The 24,612-nt window shown below is 38.3% G+C and overlaps 1 protein-coding gene across 1 annotated transcript in view; it reads left to right on the forward strand.

Annotated features, from left to right (window-relative positions):
• Positions 1-24,612, forward strand: part of LOC129777137 (echinoderm microtubule-associated protein-like CG42247) — a 149,861-nt gene that overhangs the window by 48,117 nt on the left and 77,132 nt on the right. The gene's annotated exons all lie outside the window — the stretch shown is intronic.

The raw sequence follows: 24,612 nt of genomic DNA on the forward strand, positions 1-24,612 counted from the left end.
AACGCCAATTGAATGAACGAGCATAGAGGATACTTTCGCTAGATCTTTTTTTCTCTCTCTCTCACTCCTGAATCATATCTCGAGGATTACAGAGTTGTAGTTTTTTTGGTTTTTTTTTCGGAGTACGAAACGAAAAGTATAGTTTTGGGTGCCAATAAAAATAGTTATCTCGATTTTTCATGATTTGCACGATAATATACCCTATGCAAAACATTAGCTCATTCGGACTTCATTTACTGGTGTCGCAAACGTAAAAATTTGAGTTTTTTGACGTAGAACTACGTCTTTCATTAAGGGTGCCAAATCAGAAAACAGGTCACGTTTTTATGAAATAAAGTTAACGTTAATAACTATTTTTGCCGCAAACGGATTTTGGCGATTTACATACCAAACGAATCGGAAATTCCCCAAGATTCGTTTGATATGCTATACATTACATTGTTCTATCCATTTGTGTGCTTTCCCGAACAGAGCTGTCAATAACGACCAACTTATCGACGAGCAACGAAGGGGAAATCGTAAGATGTAAAGTCTCCGTGAACAAAGGAAAAGAAAAAGAACGAAGGGGAATATTTGCCTAGAGTATAAACAGTGGATCTCGCTGAGGCAAACTTTCATTCTTCGTGAGGAAATCGACTGAACAGCGTCGTTGCTGGGCGAGCTGGGCGGCGAGGGATCGAATGCCTTTCTCAAGGCAATGGGGGATGAGGAGTAATATGATGGATAAAGTAAAGTTTTCCAAGGGCCTTTTTGAACGTTAGAGACGAATGAACTGAAGAAGTTTAAAGTCTCAAGCAAGGAAGGACCAACCTTACAGTATCGTTCTGTGTTCAAAGCAATAAACATCGCTTGTTCTTCCTTGTTTTGTGTCATCACATGTCTTCGTTTCGGGTTGAGCTGTGGGCGCAATCAAATTTCTCACTCGCTAATGTCTCTGACATTGCAATCATTACATCAAACTGACGCCATTCCATTAAGGTTCAGAATTACACAATTGAGTGGGGAATCATTAAACTAGGCTATCATCGGCTCACCAAGAAAATAATTGTTCTGGAATTTTTGTGTGTTATTTGGTTTCACATGACAGTAGCAAAACTATCTCCACCAAGCATGAAGGCTAAGCTAATCGAGACCGGAAATATTAATAGAAAGGGCTTCTGTCGAGGCAAAAATAGTACATCTTCGCTTAAACCTCATTTGTATCTGTTCCCGTGTTCATTGCCCCTGTCGCGATGCAACAACCGCCTATTTTTTATGCTATGATTGACAATTGTTTGGTGTTGCAAATTATGCAGTCGTAATGATACATATACACAAGAAGGGGAGATAGCGGGAAGGAAATATTTACGCTAGGGTATTAGTAATGAATCTCTGCTGAGGAAAATATTCAGCATTTTTCCAAGCAGTTAACACTGTTTGTTTTCTGTCATCAATGCATTGAACCGACGCTATGGTGAAGCAGGTATTAAGGTTGTGCACCAAAAAATTTTTTGGTGAATACTTGGGCGACCAAACTGGTAGAATGGTTATTTCAAAATTTTCGTAGCATTATAAAACAATATCCGCAGTTATAAACAAGCGACTTGAATTAAACCACAGCGTAGTTCTACGTCAACAATGCGGACGTGTCTTGAACACAACCTCCTATAATTTTTGAAAATCACCATAAATCAGGGGGTTAAAAAAATTGATGCCAGATGTCTTAAAATTGCATGACACATCGAAATTTACAATTATCTTCACCAATTTTTTTTTGTCAAAACTAGATTTTTCAGGCAGAAAAACGACCACGTGCAAAAAAACATTTTTTTTGACAAAAAAAAAATCGAGATAACAGTAAACCTTGACTATTAATGCAATTTTGAGACATTTGGCATCAAACTTTTTTCTTGAAAACCTCGATTTTCTGTTATTTTTCGTTATATAGACCAATACTTTGTTCACACCGTAATGTCTTCCCCTAACACGGACTTCTAAACCATGGAGCCTGGCGAAACCGGCTCTGAAAATAAATGCAAGCTGCGGGTACTTTTGCACTCGCTTGCCTTTGTGCAGACCGGAATATGTATCCCTAACATGTATTTCTAAACTGAGGAACCTAGAAAAATAATAATAATAACCTTTATATAGTTTTCATACAGAATTGCGTGTAAGATTGTTTTTTGAAAAACTACAGTTCCAAAAAAATGAAATTTAAAAAAAAATTAAAAACTAATGTCGACATTTTTATCAAACGCCAGTTGTGCCAGTATTGTAACAAAAACGTATGAAAAACATGTAAGTGCGTTTTGAGGTACAAATATGTTTATGAATTAAGACAATTATTGAGTAAGTGTTTTCATTTGTGTTATTCATTCCTACACCCAAAATTGATTTTTAGCTCATGTTTTGTCATTCCAATTTATGACATTAAATGAGACATAACATAACAGAAAATGTCATGACTCACAAATACTGGTAAGCATTTGTATAATATACATGGTCCAGCAATATAAGATTAATACGAGCGAGCGAAACAAAAGACAAATAAGCTTTCCGCATATTGTTCTCCTTCATGCTCTCCTTTTTTACTCTTAGAAAACACTTCCCAACTTCATTTTATAATCAGGTGCAATATTATCACGTATTTGCTGAACAACTGCTGAAGCATCATTAGCCATGTGGATAGCGTGGTCGTGTGAAATAGCTTTGCAGCCGGCCTTGGTTCGATCCCCATTGACGTCGTATGGATTTTTTTTGGCACAGTCCCAAATGAAATGAGAAAAGAAAACAGAAAGAGATGTCTGCACGCATACACACAAACAATTTTTAAGCGTTTGAAACAGCTCATTATTTGCGCATTTGACTCCCCAGCACACTAAATGGCATCATTTCTGCCAATGCTAGTTTGGGTGTAGAAAGTTTATTGAGTTACTAACAACTTTTTCGAACATGGTGTTTAATTAGAATGGCTTTTGAGCTGTGATTTTTCGAAATAAAAATAAAGTTCATGACTGAGTGTACACAACCATTGAACATTTAAAAAAAACAAAAAACAGACGCAATTAAATTTTTGCTGTTGGCGGCATTCCACTCCATGGATTTTTCTCCGTAATGGAAAGGTGTCAAATCCGGTATGGAAGTGGACGGTGATTTTTTAAGCGGTTCGTTATTGATTTACAGAAAAAACACAGAGAAGTTTTTTAAAGATTAGTTTATTTTTAAACGGTTTTATTTAGCTTGCCCTGTAATCTGTTTGTATGTTTATATGTTTGTATGTAGGTAACACGTTTAACTGTAGCGCTGACCCATATTAATAGAAATATGACCCCCTTCCTGTTGACCGATTGATCTAAAATTTGGAACACACCTTTATCTCCGTAGTCATTATAAAACTGCGTATTTCATTATCTTGAAAATCCAAGATGGCGGCCGCTACAAAATGGCGGATCACATATTTTCTCAAAACCTGATCAATATGGGTTTTCCAAAACCCCATCAATTTGGGTATCAAATGAAAGGGCTTGACTAGTAGAATACGGTTATTTAAGAAAAAGTCAAATCCAAGATGGCTGTCACTACAATATGGCGGACTACATATTTTCTCAAAACCTCATTAATATGGGAATCAAATGAAAGGGCTTGACCAGTAGAATACAGTTATTTATGATAAATGTAAATCCAAGATGGCTGCCACTACAATATGGCGGACTACATATTTTCTCAAAACCTCATTAATATGGGTATCAAATGAAAGGGCTTGACTAGTAGAACACGGTTATTTATGAAAAATGAAAATCCAAGATGGCTGTCACTACAAAACGGCGGACTACATATCATGTCAAAACCCCGTTAATATGGGTATCAAATGAAAGGGCTTTACTAGTAGAATACCGTTATTCTTGAAAAATGCAAATCCAAGATGGCTGCCACTACAATATGGCGGACTACATATTTTCTCAAAACCCTATTATTATGAGTGTCAAATGAAAGGGCTTGACTAATGAAACACATTTATGGAAAATGCAAAGCTATAATGGCTGCCACTATCAAATGGCGGGCTGCATATTTTCTCAAAACCCGATTAATATGGGTATCAAATGAAAGGGCTCGAATAGTAGATCACAGTAGATCATGAAAAGTCCAAATCCAAGATGGCCGCAATCACAAAATAGCAAATTACTTTATTCAACGGTTTTATTTAGTCGTTCGTTTGTATGTTTGTATGTCTGAAGGGTTGTCCCACATTAATAGAAATTTGACTAATAGGAACTGACAGAATTTATAAAATACCTTTATCTCTGCTGTTATTTTAAAACAGCTTATCTTGAAAAATCCAGCTCGGCCGCCGCTACGAAATAGCTGATTCCATATCATCTCAAAAAAAAAGGTTGATTGAGATATGTTTATCAAAAGCACGAACTTGACTTGGAGAACACACTATGTATTTGCAATACACTCAATATCGGTATCAAATTAAATTTTTTGGCTGAAAGAATACAATTCAATGGTTTCTAATGGCCTAATTATTTTCTAGCTTTTATTACATTATAATGTTTAATCATAATTAAACCGTTCAACTTAAAAAGTTTTTTTTTACTTATTTTATTATATATTGAAGATTATTTCATGTAACTGTTGGCCACGATTACGTTTTCGGTGATCCATTCGTGAAGTCGAATTTTGAGTTACTTTCTCGAGTATATCGGCTGATATCTAGCGTGATGTTGTCTTCTAGTGACGATTTTCACGCCAACTCGTCTTAGGAATTGGCAGCACCATCTCAGATAGTAGTGGAACGTTGTGGGTATATAGACATCGGTCATTTAAGCAACTTTGCACACTTCAAATATTCGAAAAAGAATTAGACTACTTTTTGGAAAAAGCCAAACATTTTTTCTTAACTTTTTACAAAAATTTATGACATAAAAACAATGATACCTACAAAATTCTTGTCAACGGATGAAATGTAGTAAATTGTTTAAATTTTCACAAAAAATAACAAAAATTTTTTGGGAAAAAAAAATCGCTAAAAAAAGCTATTTTAAAAATCAAAATTCATTTTTCTCAAAAACGTATTTTTTTTAGAATTTCTGAAAATATATATGAATAACAATTTTTTTTTACAATGTCCAATAAGTCGTCCATACATCGGAAGATGGGCACTTTTACAGGGAAAAAGAACAACAACTTTTCCATGTTTTCTTTGAAAAAAATACAACTAATTCTGATTTTGTTTAAAGTCAAGATAGCAATACAGGGAAACTTCGATATAACGTACCCTCGTTATAACGTACCCTCGATATAACGTCACTCGATATAACGTACATTTTACCTCGATATAACGTACACCTTTTCAAAGTGTAAAGGAAAATTTTTTTCAATATTTTTTTTTCTGATAGAACAATGAATTATCTGTATTGTGATGCTAAAACAAGTTTTGTACCTTCAATCAATCTCGATATACAGCTGGTTTTGTGATTCCAGATTCTAAATGAATCAGGCTTTAATCAACAGTACGAAGGGAAACATCATGAGAAAGGCTGGCTTCGTCTTCTGATTGAAGTTATTCATTAACTTGACTAAAATAGCAACACAATAATGTATTATAGACTACGTTTGTGAATACTTTATTATGCTTCGATATAACGTACGATTCGTTACAACGTACAATTTTGAAAGTGAAATGTACGTTATATCGAAGTGTACCTGTATATTGCATTCGACTAAGTTTAACATTTTTTCGAATATGAACTTTTGTCGAAGACATCAACTTTCTATCTTTTATAGTTTTTGGAATATAAGTCATTTTTGTATGAAGACTCCTGAAAATAAAAAATAATGTTTTGTTTGTAACATTTTTGTATGTAAATGCTCACGTTTGACATGTTTATAAATAGAGAAAAGTTAGCGGAGCATTTAAAATGTGATAATTTATACAATACATAAAGTAACGAATTGAACATTAATAGTATTTTTTTAAAAAGAAATGAAAAACTTTTTCCATGTATATAAAATATTGATATTGAGATATAAATTCTGGCGTAATTTTTGAAAAGGACCTATTTGCATTGATCGATCCTATTCACCAAATATTCATCAACAGATTCGTTAATAACTCAGCGGTAAAAGCATTTGCAATCCAAGAATTTTGAACAAATATTATATGTTTGATGCTCGTAAAATGTTTTGCAGTGTGTTGTTAGTGCAATTTCGTTGATCCAGGCCAAACGAGCTGTATACAATCCGTTTAATGATTGCTTCCATGCATTATTCCTAAGCTTTTCTTACATTCAATCGTTTTTCTCAGTGATTTAGTTACTGTGTCAAGGAATCTCATGCCAGGTTTCAAGTGAGGTTAGCAACATCTTGTGCCTATCTGCAATATGATTTCACTATAACTGCAGCAACAATATGCATAACGTACAACAATTTGTGGGCCCTTGTGCTGAATTCTCTCCACAAAATAATCATTCGAATCCCACACCATATGCAAATCGACGTCAATTACTATCGATTGCCCATTCCATCCCAACCCAACATATTCCCGTGCTGATCCAGGTCGGCCCCATACAGTGAACACCCTCGGTACCGCACTTCAACATTGACCCCGTTTATTAATTTTACGAACCGAAAAAACCACATCGCCATCAGCGAAACCAACAAACCGACGGGTGCCCTATCCGCGTACGCTCCCATTCCCAGCCATCACCACCATCCGGCAAGACCCGACTCACAATCTCGTCCTTGAGCTGCTCTATTAACACACAGGTGAAAATTATCCCCTTCCCCAGGCGCCCTCACCCATAAAGTACTCCCTTATCAACCCCACCGAATCTTGACCAAGCGATTCGAGTTCATTCTGCTCCCTCTCTGCTTCCTCTTGCTGGACAACGACTCAGAATCTGCCGCTGACCTTCTTTCCCGGTGTAACCTCCCGTTGGGAAACCTCCCCAGCAAACGACGCGGGGACTTCACTTTCGATGGTGGCAGGTACCTGCTGTGAATGAGGGAAATTCAAAACGACAACGACGACCGATTTCATTTGAGGCATTGATTTTCTTGAAGCACTCCACTTCTGTTGTGTCATGCTCCGAGCTGGAGAACACATTTTACCCAACTGACCATCACTTTCCGAGTTTCGCCGTCGTGGAAAACTCGTCGTCTTCGTTTTCCGAAGAGAGGAAGTTCCCGTGAGCGGTGAGGAGAGACTCTCCGAATCAAACGAACACCCACACCAAAGAGGCCCACATCGTATGTGTTTGAGGAGTCACTCACACACCCACACCATGGCTGTGTGGGAGAGGCTACCTGGAATGGGAAAACTTCCCCTTCTAGCTGATATGTATGCAGACACCCCACACTGGTCCACTGGTCCGACCAATTGTAATCGTGGAAATAAACAAACAAGCACGTGTGCGGTAGCCGCAGTAATTTTGACATCGCTCATCCTTCCGCTGGGGGGGGTGGGGGGTGGTTGTGGATTTGTCTAGGTTCGGTTGGAATGGGGGATAGAAAATGGTGCCCATATCAATGCATCGAGAATCGCTTGAATATGATTGTTTCCACAAGCAATTTCTTAATTCGATTAACAACTTCTTTAAGCCTGTTTTTCCACCTGGTTGTTATTCATCTTTCTCCGTTTTCGTTTCCAGGATAGGTAACGTGATTTATGGCCATTCATAACGAACAAGACGTCGTCACGAGATCGGCGTGAAGGTTTCGGTTTCAACCCAATTACCTCCGTGCTGGGAAGCATTTTTCATTGTGTCGCAATCGAACGTTTTCGAAGCAATAAATAACCAATCACTTGTCGTAACATTTTAACACGTAATCTCCATTGTAACCGCATTACTTCAGAAATTTAATTTGTTTATTTTTCTTCTCTTTTCTCTTCCCTGACCCTAACCTCCTTCGGGGGCACAAGCGTCTCTTTTTCGATAATTCCATGTCCAAGGGCGATCTTCTCCACTACGGTACCTGGGTGAGTGTGAAGTGTTCTCAATGTTAGTGCACTCTCCGTTGTTGCGCAAGTTCATTCATCCTAATCTCGCTCACTCGATTCCATTTCGCCCCCGTTCAAAAGCCCATCCCTTATCACTCCGAATGTGTTTCCTCGGTATGTATAAATTTGTACAAATTCATTATTCTTAATGCACGGATTTCCAAGTTCCATGAAAAGAAAGGGATTACATTCGCACACACGGATTACAAACAAGGGATTCGAAACACACAAACACAAACGGTCAGTCGGGATATTCCCCATGAGGCACCATGATGAATGGACATTTTTTCGCTTTCGTTTCTCCCCTTTGTTTGCCACGCAAACATTCATTAAGTTTATCTATGTTTCCGCCCCTGGATTAAATAATTTCTTCGGTCTGCCTTTGGCTCGTCAAACAATTTGGCTCCAAGGTCTCGGCCATGCCACGTGATGCCTGGAGGAGGCTCGGGCGGGCAGTGAACTCGTGCTTTCATTCCTCCGCCCCGTTAGTTAGTGAAGCGCCCCTAATCTTGAAACATCCCGTAAAGGTGCTAGGGGGATACATTTCTTACATTTTTCATGTTCTCTCAAGCGCGAGCTAATTTATCATTTGTGTCCACTACTGTCCTTGGTCGGATCAGAAGATTGTGCCGATAGTTTTTTCAACGATTGTTCCCGCTAATGATTGTGCGCACTCACGGTTATTGTTTTTTTTTAATTCGTTCATTTTTACAGGCTCAGTAACATAAGTTTAAAGGAGCCAAATTCTTAAATATATTTTTAAAACTATATATATATATATATATATATATATATATATATATATATATATATATAACTTAACTTCCCATGTGAGGAAGTGGAGTTTTTTAAAAAAAAGACTAACTAAACTAAGCTAAAGCTAAAAAGGGAAACGCGACTGTTCTCGTCGGCTCACTAATTTTATCTGCATCTTTATTCAATTTCTTTTGGTACAATACGAGTTGGAAATCATTATTAGGGGCTGTCCACATACCACGTGGACAGAAAAAGCATGATTTTAGACACCCCCCTCCCCCTCCGTGGACAAGCGTGGACATTTCTTATACCCCTCCCCCTGTTGTCCACGTGGACATTCCTCCGGTTTTGAGGAAAAAATCAAGAAATTCTATTTTGTCGCTTAAATTTTCATATGTTTATTGATAAAAATTATAGCCTTACCAATGGTAACGATTTGTCTTGAAATCTTCGATGTTTTTCAACATTGTCCGAGAGCTCATTATTTTCTTCCGAATTCCATTCACGTTATCTCCATATCCATTTTAAAATACCCTTTGTGAGCTTATTCTCGAGTATTTTTATTAAAGCTGGCTGGCTGCTTGAGTTTTCAGAAAATCAGACAATGAAATCAACCACTTTGTTTGAAAACAGAATGTTCTCGTCTAAACATCAATGACTTTCGCTTTTACAGGTTCGGTAGTGCCTGATGGCTATAATGAACCTAGTAAAAACAAAAAATCTGCAGTATCATCGTGATCGATGATTCCGTGGACCTACAACCCTTAATTGATAAATCATGCTGAATATTGGCCTAAAAAATTCATGCCGATTCTAAGGAAAAAACCAAAAGCATATTTTTGTAGGCATACATCTTTTCGATCAGATTAATGGATATTTCAGCATCCTTCATGCAACTTGAGAATTCCATCCTCTGGTTCTGGATCGTTGATTTTCATACGTTCAGCTGCTAGCAGTACTTGTTGGAATTCATCGAAACTAGTTGCTTGGTAGAAGCTCATGATACAGATTTTCTTCCAGTCCTACCAGACCCAGCCATAACTTTCTTCAAGCGAAAACCTGCTTCGGGGTTTCATTCACTTGCTAAGATTTTTTTTAACTCAACATTCTTGTAAATGATTTGCCCTTTACAATTCGCTACAAATATGAATTTTCGTCGCGTTTATAAAACGAATCGCAGATTGAGATAAGTCCCTTCAAGTGTTTTTCGGTAAAATAAACCCTTATTCCTGAATCCGGTCGGATTTAAAATTAGCACAATGTTGCGTTCTTTAAGAGGGTATTCTAGTCTAAAAATTTGAAAAAAATCAATTTTGACGTAGGATTACGTCTTTCGGGAACATATTGGGGTACAAATTGAAAATCGATAATCGAGCAAACTGTCCAATTTCAAACGCTTATTGCTCAGTCATTTCATGATGGATTGATGAATTTTTCACGTCAATCGATTTCGGCACTCAATAACAATTTTTTATATTGAAGAAAATAATATATGTCATGAAACTAACTATCGAACAATTGAAAAATCTCAACCCTTATCCTAACGGAAATACCCACTTCTAATTGGTCGAAATTGCCGACACATGCGGCGGGTCCCAAACAGAAACATCGAAACCAAGCTGCCTGGGGGAAATCAACATTGTGAATACATGAAAGGAGGGGAAACTTTTGTTTCTACCGAGATGTGTTCCCTAACAGACACATCAAAATCAAGGTGCCCAGGGGAAATCGGCATTGCAAATATATGTAAGTCGGGGGCATTTTTATATTGCAAGTAAGGTGAGTGACACGTTTAATTCTAGCAAATAAATTTAAATTAACTTTAATGTTGGTTGTTTCGTAGAATTTAATATCCATGACCGATCGTGTATTGTGAAAAATTTAGCACAAGTGTAAGTGTGAAATTGTATATGGTAGAAGTTGTGTTAAAAATGAATTGATCTATGAAACAATTTATTTCTATTTCCATGAATAAAAACCAGATCGTGTTCCCGCTCGAGAACGGGTCATTTGGTTTAAGCTGTCTGTTTTGTTGTGTTTATTTTCATCCAAGTAAAGTTTATACGGCGAGAAAATTTGGAAAAGTAACAACCAAACCAAACGGCCACCAAAACATTATCAAAGAGTTTAACGATGAAATTCTTCAAACATATCCAAAATCAACAGACAGCCTAACGGAATCCTACGTCAACTATGCGGTCGTGTCTCGTACACAACCCTCCTGTGACTTTTATATTTTTTTTTCTTCATATTTCTCTAATTCAGACATTTAGGAATATACCATAGAAGAGACTTTTTGAAAATCTCATTATTTACCAAGTTATAGCCATTTTAGTGATGCGATATCTTATCTAGTACGGCTATAACAATTAACTTCAAACGCGTTTTTCTCGAAATATGTTTTTCAAACTGGTTTACACGATATCTCAAGTTCTACTTATCCGATCAATGTTTATATGTATACAATCTGTATGTATCTTTCTATCGCGTGAACCTATAAAAAATCATAATTTCGTAACTTTACTATTTTAAAAAAAAACAAGAAACTAAAAAAAAGTTTTTAACAGCAGTTTTTTCCTTCAAATTTCCGCCATTTTATCAAAAAACACATTTTTGACTTGTCCGAGGTTCATACGATAGAGGCATATTTACTGATTCAGAATCTGTTCGATTTGTTTGTTTCAGAGAACCAGAAGTGCTGGAATCTTGTACGCCATGGCACAACTTTTTTTTGAACCCCCTTACTCGATCAGCTTCTAATTATGGATATATACTTTTCCGTTCAATTTTTTGTTTCATTGATATAACAAATAGTGATATAATGGATGGTAAACATATTCTTTGTTTTACTTTTTCGGAGCTCGAACAAACGTCCGAAATTCGTGTCTCTATCCCCCTTAATCTCATCGAGTCAAGTCCTATCGGATTGTACAAATATTGCAACCTTGAAATCTGTAGTGAATCTACTAATTCATGTGCATGAAAGATTAATCTTTTCTTTTAATTAATCAGCAGTAGCAGCATGAACTTTCCAGACAACTAAAAAAAAGTGTATTACAAAAATTACCAGACATCAATGAAGAACAACATCATTGCAAGAAAAAGATCTCCAGAGATACGGCCCGTACACTCATGGAAGAATTTGTTTTTCGTTTCAATGTTCAGAAATCCTTGAGTTCTCGAAAACAAACCAAACAGTTTTGTCATCAAGAGCAAAAGCTGAATTCAACCCGCACTTAAGTCGTGATTTTCAATACTAAACAAAATCCAACATTCTTTGTGTTATTGGGTGTCTTTATCCTGGCGGATTTAATGGCCCTCTATTACCGATTGGAATAAATTGGACCCTAGTTCATGTGCGTTACCTTCAGAATATACATCTCAGGAAAGAGGTTCAGTCATATGAAAAAATATGGATGTTTGACCGAGCAGCACTCTCAGGCAGTTCAGTATTCTTATTGATGAATACTGAGTACTCAGGGCGGGCGTGAAGTTCAAAGAATCGTGTAAATTTAAAACAGATCTCATTCAATTTTGACTTCTAACTTGAATATTCTACTTTAAAAAATACGTTTCCACGTGGACAATATCAAAACCCCGTCCCCCCTCACCGTGGACAAGCGTGGACATTTTCGTAACCCCTACCCCCCCTAAAGTTGTCCACGTGGTATGTGGACAGCCCCTTACTTGGAGAAATGTTGAATCGGCGTAGTTTGATGCCTCCGCGGTTGGTCTCTGCTGCGATCCGGTTCCGTTGTTTACAGTCACAGCACGTCTTATGCCGTGGGTATGGTTGCTGGTTTGATTATATGGGCCTGGCGATAACTTGTGGACCTGGCGATAACTTGTGGACCTGGCGATAACTTCTCCCTTTGGTAAGAATGAGACGTCCCGGCTCACTAAGGATGATTTAGCTTCTTCGGATGCTGACTTGGGATTTTCTGCTGGTTTTGGTAAACGATCTAAGAAAGATTCGTGTGGTTGAGGTTTTCCAAGAATTCTGATATTGATGCTTTTGGATTTTATTAAGTACAGCACGATCATTATTATAACTCCCAGGATACTGACAATAGATAAACTCATTGATGAGTAATGGTGAGTTTTATAGCTTTCCACCAATGAATCCAGATGATTTCTGTTGATAATGTGTAGATCTTCAATAGCGGTCTGGTTTTGGGTAATTTGTACTTCGATTTTCAAACCATCGAAAGGGAGTATTATTGGAATTTCGTTTCTGATTATTTCTGTGTTTGTAAATGTTGTTTTGTTCACCTCGATGCTGCAGTTATGAAACTCAATCAAAAATAATCCAGATAAATTACTATCAGTAATTCCGCAGTTTGTTTTGATTTCCAGAGGAATCATAGATTTTAAAACGACATGGTGATCAGTTAGAAGCTTGATTTCATTTTTCCGTTCATATTTTTCAAACGTACAATTTCCAGTAAATCCTCGTAATATTTTTGAGAAGCATTTATCATCGCTGTAGTTTAGGAGCATGTCTTCGTTACAAATGTTGTTCTGCTCGATCTGCTGACATTCTCTCGTGATGAAGTAAGTTCCTATCTCGCTCGTCATTGCTTTGTTTGCTGGTATGTTCAATATCTTGTTTCCAACTGGTAAGGTTTCTAGTATCAAATTACTATATGTTACATTTTGAAGACAAGTTATCTGGACTACAAATATCAGTTCAGATGAATTAAAAAATTCAGATATTTCAAGGAAGTCGTAAGCTTGCTCTATATTTTTGATTTCTATGCCTTTTTCTTCTAATCTTTCTATTGAAAACAAAAGTTCTTCTGGGTGGAGGATATGTTTCGAGACAATGTTAAGTTTTGCTAAATGAATCGACTCTGCTATGTCCTTGAAATGTGAGATTAAGTTATCTAGTAACATGTTGATTTTCATTACATCTTTGATTATTTGTATTTGTGTTGCTGTGTTACCCATACGAGCCTGATTGAAATTTTTGACAATGATTTCTTGCTGTTTATTAATTTGTTTTATAATTGTATCTATTCTGTTATTCAATTGATAATTTATCTTGGCTTGTTTGTTATTTTCATTGATAAGTTGAGTGCCTTTAATTCTTAGCTCCTCCAAATCTTTAATAATTTCATTGTAATCTTCGTTATCCAAGTTTCCGGTGATAAATTTTATTCCGCTTCCCACAAAATTCAATAATCCTCTTTTGGGTCGTGGTTTATTCTGAAGGCTATGATAAAGATAGTTAAGATTATTAAATTTGGAAAGGATAATTTCGTTCAATTCCGATGTATTGCAAATATTCTTTATTCCGTCGATCATATTTTTTTATCGTTATCAAAGTGGGGTGATGGCTATCCAACTCTTGACGAGTAAAGTTCAGTGTCGGTATTGTGCGTTGCCACTTTTGCTATTGTGCTATTGGTACGAGTGAACCGTGTACGAGTGAAGGTCATTGCTGTCCGCTTTCGACCTGACCATTTGTGAAGTGGAACGAAGGAACAAAGGAAGCAGCTCTCTTGCAGCGCGCCGGATTGCGGCTGTTGAACTGATTCGGCATAACGGGATCGCCATCGCGTGACTGTCGCAAACGGGATTCATCATCACGTGGCTGCGTAAGCTATTCTTGCGCTATTGTGTTGTCTCCGTAGCGCGTAGCCTCTGTCTCTCCCTATTTAGGGCAGTAGAGCGCATTATTGGAACAACTTTTATATTAAGGTACACATATTTATTATTAATATTATTATTCAATTCATTTGTTCATTGTTTGATATTTTTATCATAATTTTTTTTTTGCTATTTTTTTTAAGATTATTGTTAAAATCAATAATAATTTAGAAATAAGACAGACATTTTTTTGAATGGAGAATAGTGGAGGATCTCCAGAGATGGAGATCTCCGATAATGAATCTCATACAAGATCTGGGAAAAAACATAAACGAGTCCCTCATAAGGAAGATAATTCTTCTGGGGATGAATCCGCTCATCCTACCAAGCCCCCCTCTAAGAAAATTGCAAGCCTCCCTTCTCAACCCACTGTTACTTCCACTCCCCCTCTCCCATCATCGATTTCGCTTCCCCCTTCTGATGCTTCCGATCCAACCCAATCCTCGTCCTCGTCCTCATCCTCATCCTCGTCCTCGTCCTCGTCCTCGTCTTCCCCCTCTGTTGTCTCCGCTCCACGTGTCAGAGTTTATCCAGAAGATGCACCTGGAACTGGCCCTTGGGTTGTTTTCCTCCGGCCAAAACCGAAAGGAAAAAACCTTAACGTGATTCAGATCATGAAAGATCTGGCCAGATACACTTCTGTATCTGAAATTCGCAGGGTTAGACCGAACAAATTGCGAGTTGTCGTGAATGAACGGAAACACGCAAACGAGATTGTTGCTGATCAACATTTCACTCTCGAATATCGAACATTTATACCCTCCCATAACGTAGAAATTGAGGGGGTGATAACTGAAACGGGTCTGACGAGCGAACAAATAAAAGCAGAAGGAAAAGGCAAGTTCAAGAAGCTCCCCTCAATGGAAGTGAAAATCTTGGACTGTCGCCAACTCGGGAAACTTTCCCATGATGGGGACCAAACTAAATTTACGCCGTCCGACTCGTTTCGAGTCACCTTTGCTGGTGCCGCCCTCCCTGACTACGTTATGGTGGACAAATTGAGACTACCTGTGCGACTCTTCGTGCCAAAGCCCATGACTTGCAACAAATGCAAGTCAGTTGGTCACACTTCGGATTATTGTGCCAACAAGGAGCGCTGTGCCACTTGCGGAGAGCAACATGAGGGGAAATCCTGCAGTGCGACTGAGCATAAATGTCCATATTGCGGGGGATCCCCACACGAGCTCTCAGTTTGTGAAAATTACAAGAGTCGCTGGGAGAAACAGAAGCGCTCTTTGAAGGAACGCTCGAAACGCACTTTTGCGGATATTTTAAAGGGCGCTTCTCCACTGGCCCAACAACAACCAATCAACACACAAAATGTCTTCGCCACGTTGCCCGTTGACGAAATAGAAGCGGACACAGCTAACGGGGGCACACCGTTCATTTTCCAAGGGAATCCCCGGCGCAAAAATGTGACCACTCCCAAAGTTCAAGGACAAGCCCCTCCGGTGATACCCCCTGTTAGCATGCCTAAAAAATCGAGTGCAGCGGACAAGCAAAATCAGGTTCCTCCTGGTTTCCGTGGGAATAATTCACCTTCGAATAGCCCAGCACTCGAGGGGACATCAAAAACCCCAACTGTCCCTGTTATTCCGTCCAGTTCAACTTCCCAATCGGGATTTATAAAGTTGTCTGACCTTTTGGACCAAATCTTCAAGTGTTTTAATGTTTCCGACTCCATCAGAACCCTTGTCATCTCAATGCTTCCAGTATTAAAGACAATTTTGCAACAATTGATGCAAACATGGCCCCTCCTTGCAATGATTATCTCTCTTGATGTCTAATTCAAATAGAGAGGTCGGAGATATCACTGTTTTACAGTGGAATTGTCGTAGTCTTATCCCTAAATTGGATACATTCAAATTTTTAATTCATAACTACAATTGTGATGTTTTTGCTCTGTCCGAAACTTGGCTTTCTTCGCGAGATGATATCTCTTTCCACGATTTTAATATTATACGCTTGGACCGTGATGATAGATACGGAGGGGTGCTTTTGGGGATCAATAAGTGCCACTCATTTTTTAGAATTGACCTTCCACCTATTGGAGGGATCGAAGCTGTTGCTTGTCATGCAAACATCAGAGGCAAAGACCTCTGTATTGGCCTCCGAGAGCTGCGGTTAGCCGCAAACAACTTGATGACATGTGCTCACTCCTTCCTGAGCCACGATTGATCTTGGGAGACTTCAACTCTCACGGAACTGCCTGGGGGGAACAGTACGACGACAATCGTTCATTGTTGATATATGACCTTTGTAACAGCTTCAATATGACCGTTTTGAATACTGGGGAAACAACACGTGTTCCTAAACCTCCTGCTAACCCAAGTGCTCTTGACCTCTCGCTTTGCTCGAATTCACTATCGTTAGATTGCAAGTGGAATGTAATCCAGGATCCCAACGGTAGTGATCACTTGCCAATCAAAATTTCCATCACCATTGGGTCGAATTCTTCTGAATCTATAAACATGGCATATGACCTCACAAGACACATTGACTGGAAAAAATATGCGGACGCGATTGCTCTAGCCATCAATTCCAGAGATGGTTTACCTCCATTGGAGGAGTATAACTTCCTTTCTCGTTTGATCTATGACAGCGCGGTTCGCGTTCAAACGAAACCCATCCCAGGTTCCATCATTTCCCGAAGGCCTCCCAATCTATGGTGGGATAGCCAATGTTCCAAGCTTTATGTAGAAAAATCGAATGCATTTAAAGCTTTTCGAAAACGTGGAACCCCTGAAAATTTTCAGACGTATTTGGACCTTGAAAATCAATTTAAAAACTTGATCAAAGGGAAAAAACGTGCTTATTGGCGAAATTTCGTGGGAGGTTTGTCACGAGAAACGTCAATGAAAAAATTATGGAAAGTGGCTCGAAACATGAGAAATCGCTCTTCAACGAATGAAAGCGAAGAATATTCACATCGAAGGATTTTTAATTTTGCACGGAAGGTTTGTCCCGATTCCGCTCCCGTGCAGAAAATTGTTCGAGATATACCACAAGATAGGTGCGATCTTGATTCCGAGTTTTCGATGGTAGAATTCTCTCTTGCTCTCCTTTCATGTAACAATTCTGCTCCGGGATCGGATAGAATTAAGTTCAACTTGCTGAAAAATCTCCCTGATGTGGCAAAACATCGCTTGTTGAACTTATTCAATCGGTTTCTGGAGCATAATATTGTTCCAGATGATTGGAGACAAGTACGAGTTATTGCTATTCAAAAACCCGGAAAACCCGCGTCCGACTTCAATTCGTACCGCCCAATAGCAATGCTGTCTTGTATACGGAAATTGTTGGAGAAAATCATCTTGTTTCGCCTTGATCGTTGGGTTGAACCGAATGGCTTACTATCAGATACACAATATGGGTTCCGCAGGGGCAAGGGGACGAATGATTGTCTTGCGTTGCTTTCTTCAGAAATTCAAATGGCTTACGCCGGAAAAAAACAAATGGCTTCAGTATTCTTGGACATAAAGGCCTTTGATTCTGTTTCAATAGAGGTTTTGTCAGACAAATTACACTCTCGGGGTCTGCCGCCTCTGTTGAATAATATGTTATATAACTTGCTTTGTGAGAAACAGTTGAACTTTTCTCACGGAGATTCGACAGTAAATCGGGTCTCCTACATGGGCCTTCCCCAGGGCTCATGTTTAAGCCCCCTTTTGTACAACTTCTATGTAAGCGACATCGACAATTGCCTTACACAAAATTGCAGCCTAAGACAACTTGCAGATGATGGAGTGGTGTCTGTCGTAGGATCTAACGAATCCGACCTGCAAGGACCCTTACAAGATACTTTGAACAATTTTTCAACCTGGGCCATTGGGCTAGGGATCGAATTCTCCACGGAGAAAACAGAGATGGTGGTTTTTTCTAGGAAGCATAGACCAGCAAAACCAAAGCTTCAACTTTTGGGTAAACCGATCACTCATGCTATGTCATTCAAGTATCTTGGGGTCTGGTTCGACTCCAAATGTACTTGGGGGGCCCATATTAGGTATCTGAGTAAAAAATGTCAACAAAGAATAAACTTTCTCCGTACAGTTACCGGCACCTGGTGGGGAGCCCATCCCAAAGATCTTATTATGTTGTATCGAACAACTATTCTCTCAGTGATGGAGTATGGCAGTTTCTGTTTTCAATCAGCTGCCAAAACACACCTCATTAAACTCGAGCGAATTCAGTATCTTTGTCTCCGTATCGCGTTGGGATGTATGCCCTCAACGCATACCATGAGTCTCGAGGTTTTGGCAGGCCTACTCCCACTAAAAGATCGCTTCAATTTATTATCTCTTCGGTTCTTCATCCGGTGTAAGGTCATGAACCCATTGGTGATCGGAAATTTTGAGCAGCTGATCGAGCTAAATTTTCACTCCGGGTTCATGAGTTCATATCATGAATTCATCTCCATGCAGGTTGATCCTTCTTCGTATATTCCCAACCGTGTTTGTTTCCCTGACTACATCAATTCCTCTGTGCATTTTGATCTGTCCATGAAGCAAGATATCCATGGATATTCAGATTACCAACGATCGAGGATCGCTCCAACGATCTTCGATGAAAAGTATGGGGGTATCAATTGCGATAATATGTACTTTACTGATGGGTCCACTATAAACGAGTCCACAGGATTTGGAGTGTTCAACGAATTTTTTAGCACCTCACACAGTCTTCAGAATCCTTGCTCAGTGTATATTGCTGAATTGGCAGCAATTCATTGGGCGCTGGACAGCGTCGCCTCACGACCTGTTGAACACTATTACATTGTAACGGATAGTCTTAGCTCTGTCGAAGCTATCCGTTCAGTGAGGCCGGAAAAGCACTCGCCGTACTTCCTTGAGAGAATACGAGAAATTTTGAGTGCTTTATCCAGACGCTGTTATGTCATTACCTTTATCTGGGTCCCTTCACATTGCTCCATTCCGGGTAATGAGAGGGCTGACTCATTGGCAAAGGTAGGTGCAATTGAAGGCGATATTTATCAGCGTCAAATCGCCTTCAATGAATTTTATTCTTTAGTCCGCAAAAATACCATCGTTAACTGGCAACGCAAGTGGAATGAAGATGAATTGGGTCGGTGGTTTCACTCGATTATCCCTAAGGTTAGCCTCAAACCGTGGTTCAAAAGTCTGGACTTGAGTCGGGACTTTATTCGCACCTTCTCCCGACTCATGTCCAATCACTGTTCGTTAGATGCACTACTCTTCCGTTTCAATCTTGCCAGCAGCAATCTCTGCGTTTGTGGCCAAGGTTATCACGACATCGAGCACATTGTTTGGTCGTGCGAGGTGTATCTGGTCGCCAGATCGAATTTAAAAAACTCCCTTCGGGCCCGAGGAAGACAGCCCAATGTGCCGGTGAGAGATGTGTTGGCTCGGTTAGACCTTGATTACATGTCCCATATATATGTTTTCCTTAAAGCTATAGATCTTCGTGTGTGATTGCCCCTACATTCTTATACCCTCCTTTCCTTCCTTTGCGGGTAATTAGTCCCCTTGCTATAAATAGTAGAATAAGTTGAAATGTAAATACACTATAGATATACGAATAGATTTATAAATTGAGTGTTCATCAACATTGTTACAATTTCCTTATATCCCATCCTTCTCCTAAAAATATGTCACCCTCCTAAACTCGAGTACACCGCGAGTAATCGGTTTTCCACCTTACTAACCATAGATGTAAGAAAATTGTTTATATATATAGTTTTAAAATTATATTTAAGAATTCGGCTCCTTTAAACTTAAGTAACTGAGCCTGTAAAAATAAACGAATTAAAAAAAAAAAAAAGTGGGGTGATAAATTTCGAAATCTATGATGTGGTAAATTTTGTGTTCCCCATCTTTGATGTAGTTTTTACCTGATGCTATTGCTAGCAGACCTGGATTGTGACTAAGTTCCATTATTTGTATGGTAGGTTGCCTGCCCATAGTTCCAGATACTAAAACGAGAAATAAGAGAGTTCGGACGGCGGTCCATATCCTAAAATAGAGAAATAGATTAGAGTTCATTTTATTACTTCCTTATTCTACGCATTTTTGCTTTATGTAGTTTCCTATTTTTATCGTCTTCATACGTTTGGTTCCTGTCTTCAACAACTTTAACAGGTTGAAACCATTCTTTAGTTTTTGCTTTAATACCCTGCCGTCTATTAAAAACTGTTTGATCGGCTTCAAGTAATGGTGGGTCTTCTCTAGATGCATTTTGTTGTTGATGTTGTTTCTGCTGTGTATCAGTAGCTCTAGCCTCTGCTTCTTTATAAATTTTGTCACGGTATTCCAAAAGCTGGGCTCTATCTAAAGGTCGTTCTTCTTCGCTTTTTATTTCGTAGAATATTTCGCGAGGTCTCATATTGGTAGATCTGTGAATTGTATTATTGTACAAGCTACACGATATTTGAAACATTTCCTTATTGGTGACATTCTCATATTTGTCTTTATTGCATCTGAAAATTTCTTCTATTGTTGAATGGAATCGTTCTACCGTTCCATTTTGTTCACTGTAGTTGGTTGGTGTAAAATACTGTTGAATATGAAGTTTGTCTAGCATGTCCCGCATTTCAATGGATTTGAATGCTGGTTCATTATCAGATATTATCATTTTAGGTGTTCCGTATAATGAAATAAATTTGACAATAGCTTTTCTAATGTCGACTGTGGTTCTTGATTTAATAGGAAGTAGAAATCCAAATTTAGACAGTTTGTCTATAATTGATAAAAATAAATTTGGTTGGGATATTAACACATCAATGTGGATAATATCCAATGGTTGCTTTGGGATAGGGGTTTCGCCTAGAAGAATCTTATACGGTTTTCTCTCATACTTCATTCGATTGCAGGTATTACATAATATGATAAACTTCCTTATCTTAATTTTCATTTTTGGAAAATAGAATCTTCTTCTCATTACTGCCAGATTTTCTTGAATTCCACGATGTGCAATTTCGTGAGTTTCTTCAATTAAAGTATCTTGCTCCTCATCGGATCTCACGTCGATTAGTAAGCGTTGTGATATTCTAACCTTGAAAGTACGACATCTACTGAAATAATTTTTATAAACTATTTGAATTTGGTTTATGAGATTTTCTGGACATATTATGCAATTTGTGCGTCGAGGGTCCATATATTCTTTAAACATTTTAATTAGAAACGGTACGCCAAATATTACTTTGGTAATAGTCCGCCTGTAAACTCTGGGAAACACTTCTTCGAAAGTAGTACTTTCTTCACCAATTTTGAGTATAATTTGATTATGGAAATAATTTATGGGAGCCTCTGTGCATTGTATGAATTCTGAATCATCAGTATTCGCTGAATGCACGGTGATATCGTCGGAAGATGAATCAGTTTCATTAATGTTAAGTTCGTGGAAAACTCTGGACAATCCATCGGCTACCACATTCTGTTTGCCAGGTTTGTATTGGATGTCAAAATCAAATTCTGATAAACTTAACCGCCAATGAATGAGCCTTTGATTTGGTTCTTTGAGGTTTAGGCTGTAGGTGAGCGGTTTGTGATCAGTATAAAGTGTAAATCTGTTGCCATAAAGGTATGGTCTGAAATGTTTGCAACCCCAAACTATTACTAATAGCTCCTTTTCTATGGTGGAGTAATTCTCCTCGGATTTATTAAGGGTACGAGAGGCATAGGCAATTGGCCTATCTTTACCTATTGGCCCTTGCGAAAGTACGGCACCTATTGCGTGATTAGACGCGTCAGTGGTCAAAATAAAAGGTTTTGTGAAGTCTGGGTACTGAAGGATGTCACTACTGGTCAAAATGTTTTTGCATTTGTCAAATGCCTTTACGAAGTCTTCATTGTGAACTATTTTTTCACCTTTTCTCAAAGAGTTAGTCAAAGGTTTTGCAATTTTTGCAAAGTCCTTTATAAATTTTCTATAATAACCGAGTATTCCTAGAAATCCTCGAAGTTCTTTATCACTCTTAGGTAAAGGCCAATTTTGAATTGACTCGATTTTATCCGGGTTTGGTCTCACACCTTCGGATGTGACGACATGTCCCAGAAAGGCGACTTCTTTACTTAGAAATTCGCACTTATCCAGCTGAATTTTCATATTATATTTAGACAATGAATCAAAAATTTTCTTTAGATTGTCTAAATGTTCTTGCAAACTTGTAGAAAAAACGATGATATCATCCATATAGATGAAACATCGCAAACCAATATGCTCTCTAAGAATATTGTCCATCACTCTTTGAAATGTGGATGGCGCATTCTTGAGTCCAAATGGCATTCGTAAGAACTCATAGTGCCCATTTTCGACACTAAAAGCCGTCTTTGGAATGTCTGTTTTCTCGACTTCTATCTGGTGAAAACCAGACGCTAAATCAATAGTAGAAAAATAATTACATCTCCCAAGCTTATCGAGAATATCGGAAATGTTGGGGATTGGGTACCGATCGTTGATTGTTTTATCGTTCAGTTTACGATAGTCAATCACTAATCTCCATTTCTTTTTGCCAGAGGCGTCTAGCTTTTTGGGAACTATCCAAACTGGAGAGGTCCACGGGCTAACTGAGTGTCTTATAATACCCTGTTGTAACATCTGGGATATTTGTTTCTGCACTTCTTCTCGATGGCAAAAAGGGTACCTGTATGATTTGGCATAAATTGGTAAATCGTCTTTTGTTTGAATATTATGCTTAATAGCATTAGTGAATGATAAAGCTTCTCCTTCTAATAGAAATACATCTTGGTTTTCCGCAATTATTTTCAGTAGCTTCGATTTTTCTTCTGAGTTGAGCTGATTCAATCTTAGTTGATCAAAAAGTCTTCGGTTTATTGGAACTGGAGTTGTTGAGCGAATTTGTGTTTCAAAATTATTCAATTCGAATTCAAAGGGTTTCTCAATGTTAATTTTAGTAGGTTCCTTTGAGTAATTAGTAATTGTCATGAAAGCACGATTGTTTACGGCGTTGTATATTCCAGAGTGAATAAATGTGGTATCGGAAATATTCATGTCAGTGTTCACGAAGAAATCTCCTTCACTGATTGTTACTGGAAGGCTCACTACTTTCGTTTCTTCAGGATTCAATTGTATTTCAGTAGCAAACGGATATTTTCTTTTCATTTTTATTTTCCCAGTAGGAAATTGTAACTCATTTGTATTTGTGAGAATGTCGATTCGAAGCATTTGTAAAGATTCGTAACCAATCAGTCCATCAAAAAATGGATGAAAGTCAAAAACGTAAAATTGCAATTTTTGTGTTTGAGGCACTTGAATGAATGGATTGAATTCTACAAAACGATTAATTGTATGAGAACCGTTAATGTTAGTGACAATGGCTGGATCGGTTTGTCTGCAATTTTCAAAGTTAACATGTCGGGTGCTTATGTAGTTTTTATTTGCCCCGGTATCTATTAAAAATTTTAAAACTCCTTTCGAAGTAGGAACTTCGATATAAGGTATACAATTATTTACGTTGGATTGAATTCTGCATCCTGCTGTCGAAAATTTAGGTCATCGATTTCCTTTGTGATTTTCTCTTCGTTATTGGTTTCAATTTGTTGGTCTGATGGCTGGGTTTCTGAGCAAATCTCATTGCTTTGGTTTTCGAAATTTTGATATGCGTAATAGTATTCGTCATTATTGGGGTAATAGTAATTTTCAGGATTTAATTCCTCAGGAATTTGGAAGTTGGGTCTATTCATATAATTGAGTTGACGAGTTCTCATGGAGTGGTCGACCTCCATCGGTACCGGTCTCGGTTGTTGATCGTTGGGTCTTTGTACATACGCGTCCCTTTGGGGGTTCGGTAAGTTGAAGCGTGGTTGATTGAAAGATTGTGAGTGATGAGCTCTTGGAGGTGGATGGAAAGGTGGTTGCAATGCTCTAGGTTGTGGTTGAAATGCTCTATGTTGTGGTTGGAATGGTCTATGTTGTAATTGGAATGGCCTAGAATGTTGCTGTGATGATCTAGGGTATTGTTGGAATAAATTTGGGATCGAATTGTTGGGTCTTGGTGGAATTGGGGGTGCAGCTTTAAAAGGGTTTCTAACATAATTATAATTTCCTTCCTCGAGGCAGAGTCGTAACGCTTCCTTTAGTGTTTTTGGACATTGCGCTCTTATGATTGGTCCAAGTGGATCCTTCAATCCTGCCAAAAATACTTTTAGACCTAATTCTTGATAAAATGAATTTTTCGCTGCTTTTACGTCAGCATTATTTTCGTTCAAATTGAGAAGATTCACTAG

The sequence above is a fragment of the Toxorhynchites rutilus genome, chromosome 1 (assembly GCF_029784135.1).
Source record: "Toxorhynchites rutilus septentrionalis strain SRP chromosome 1, ASM2978413v1, whole genome shotgun sequence".
Classification (NCBI taxonomy): domain Eukaryota; kingdom Metazoa; phylum Arthropoda; class Insecta; order Diptera; family Culicidae; genus Toxorhynchites; species Toxorhynchites rutilus.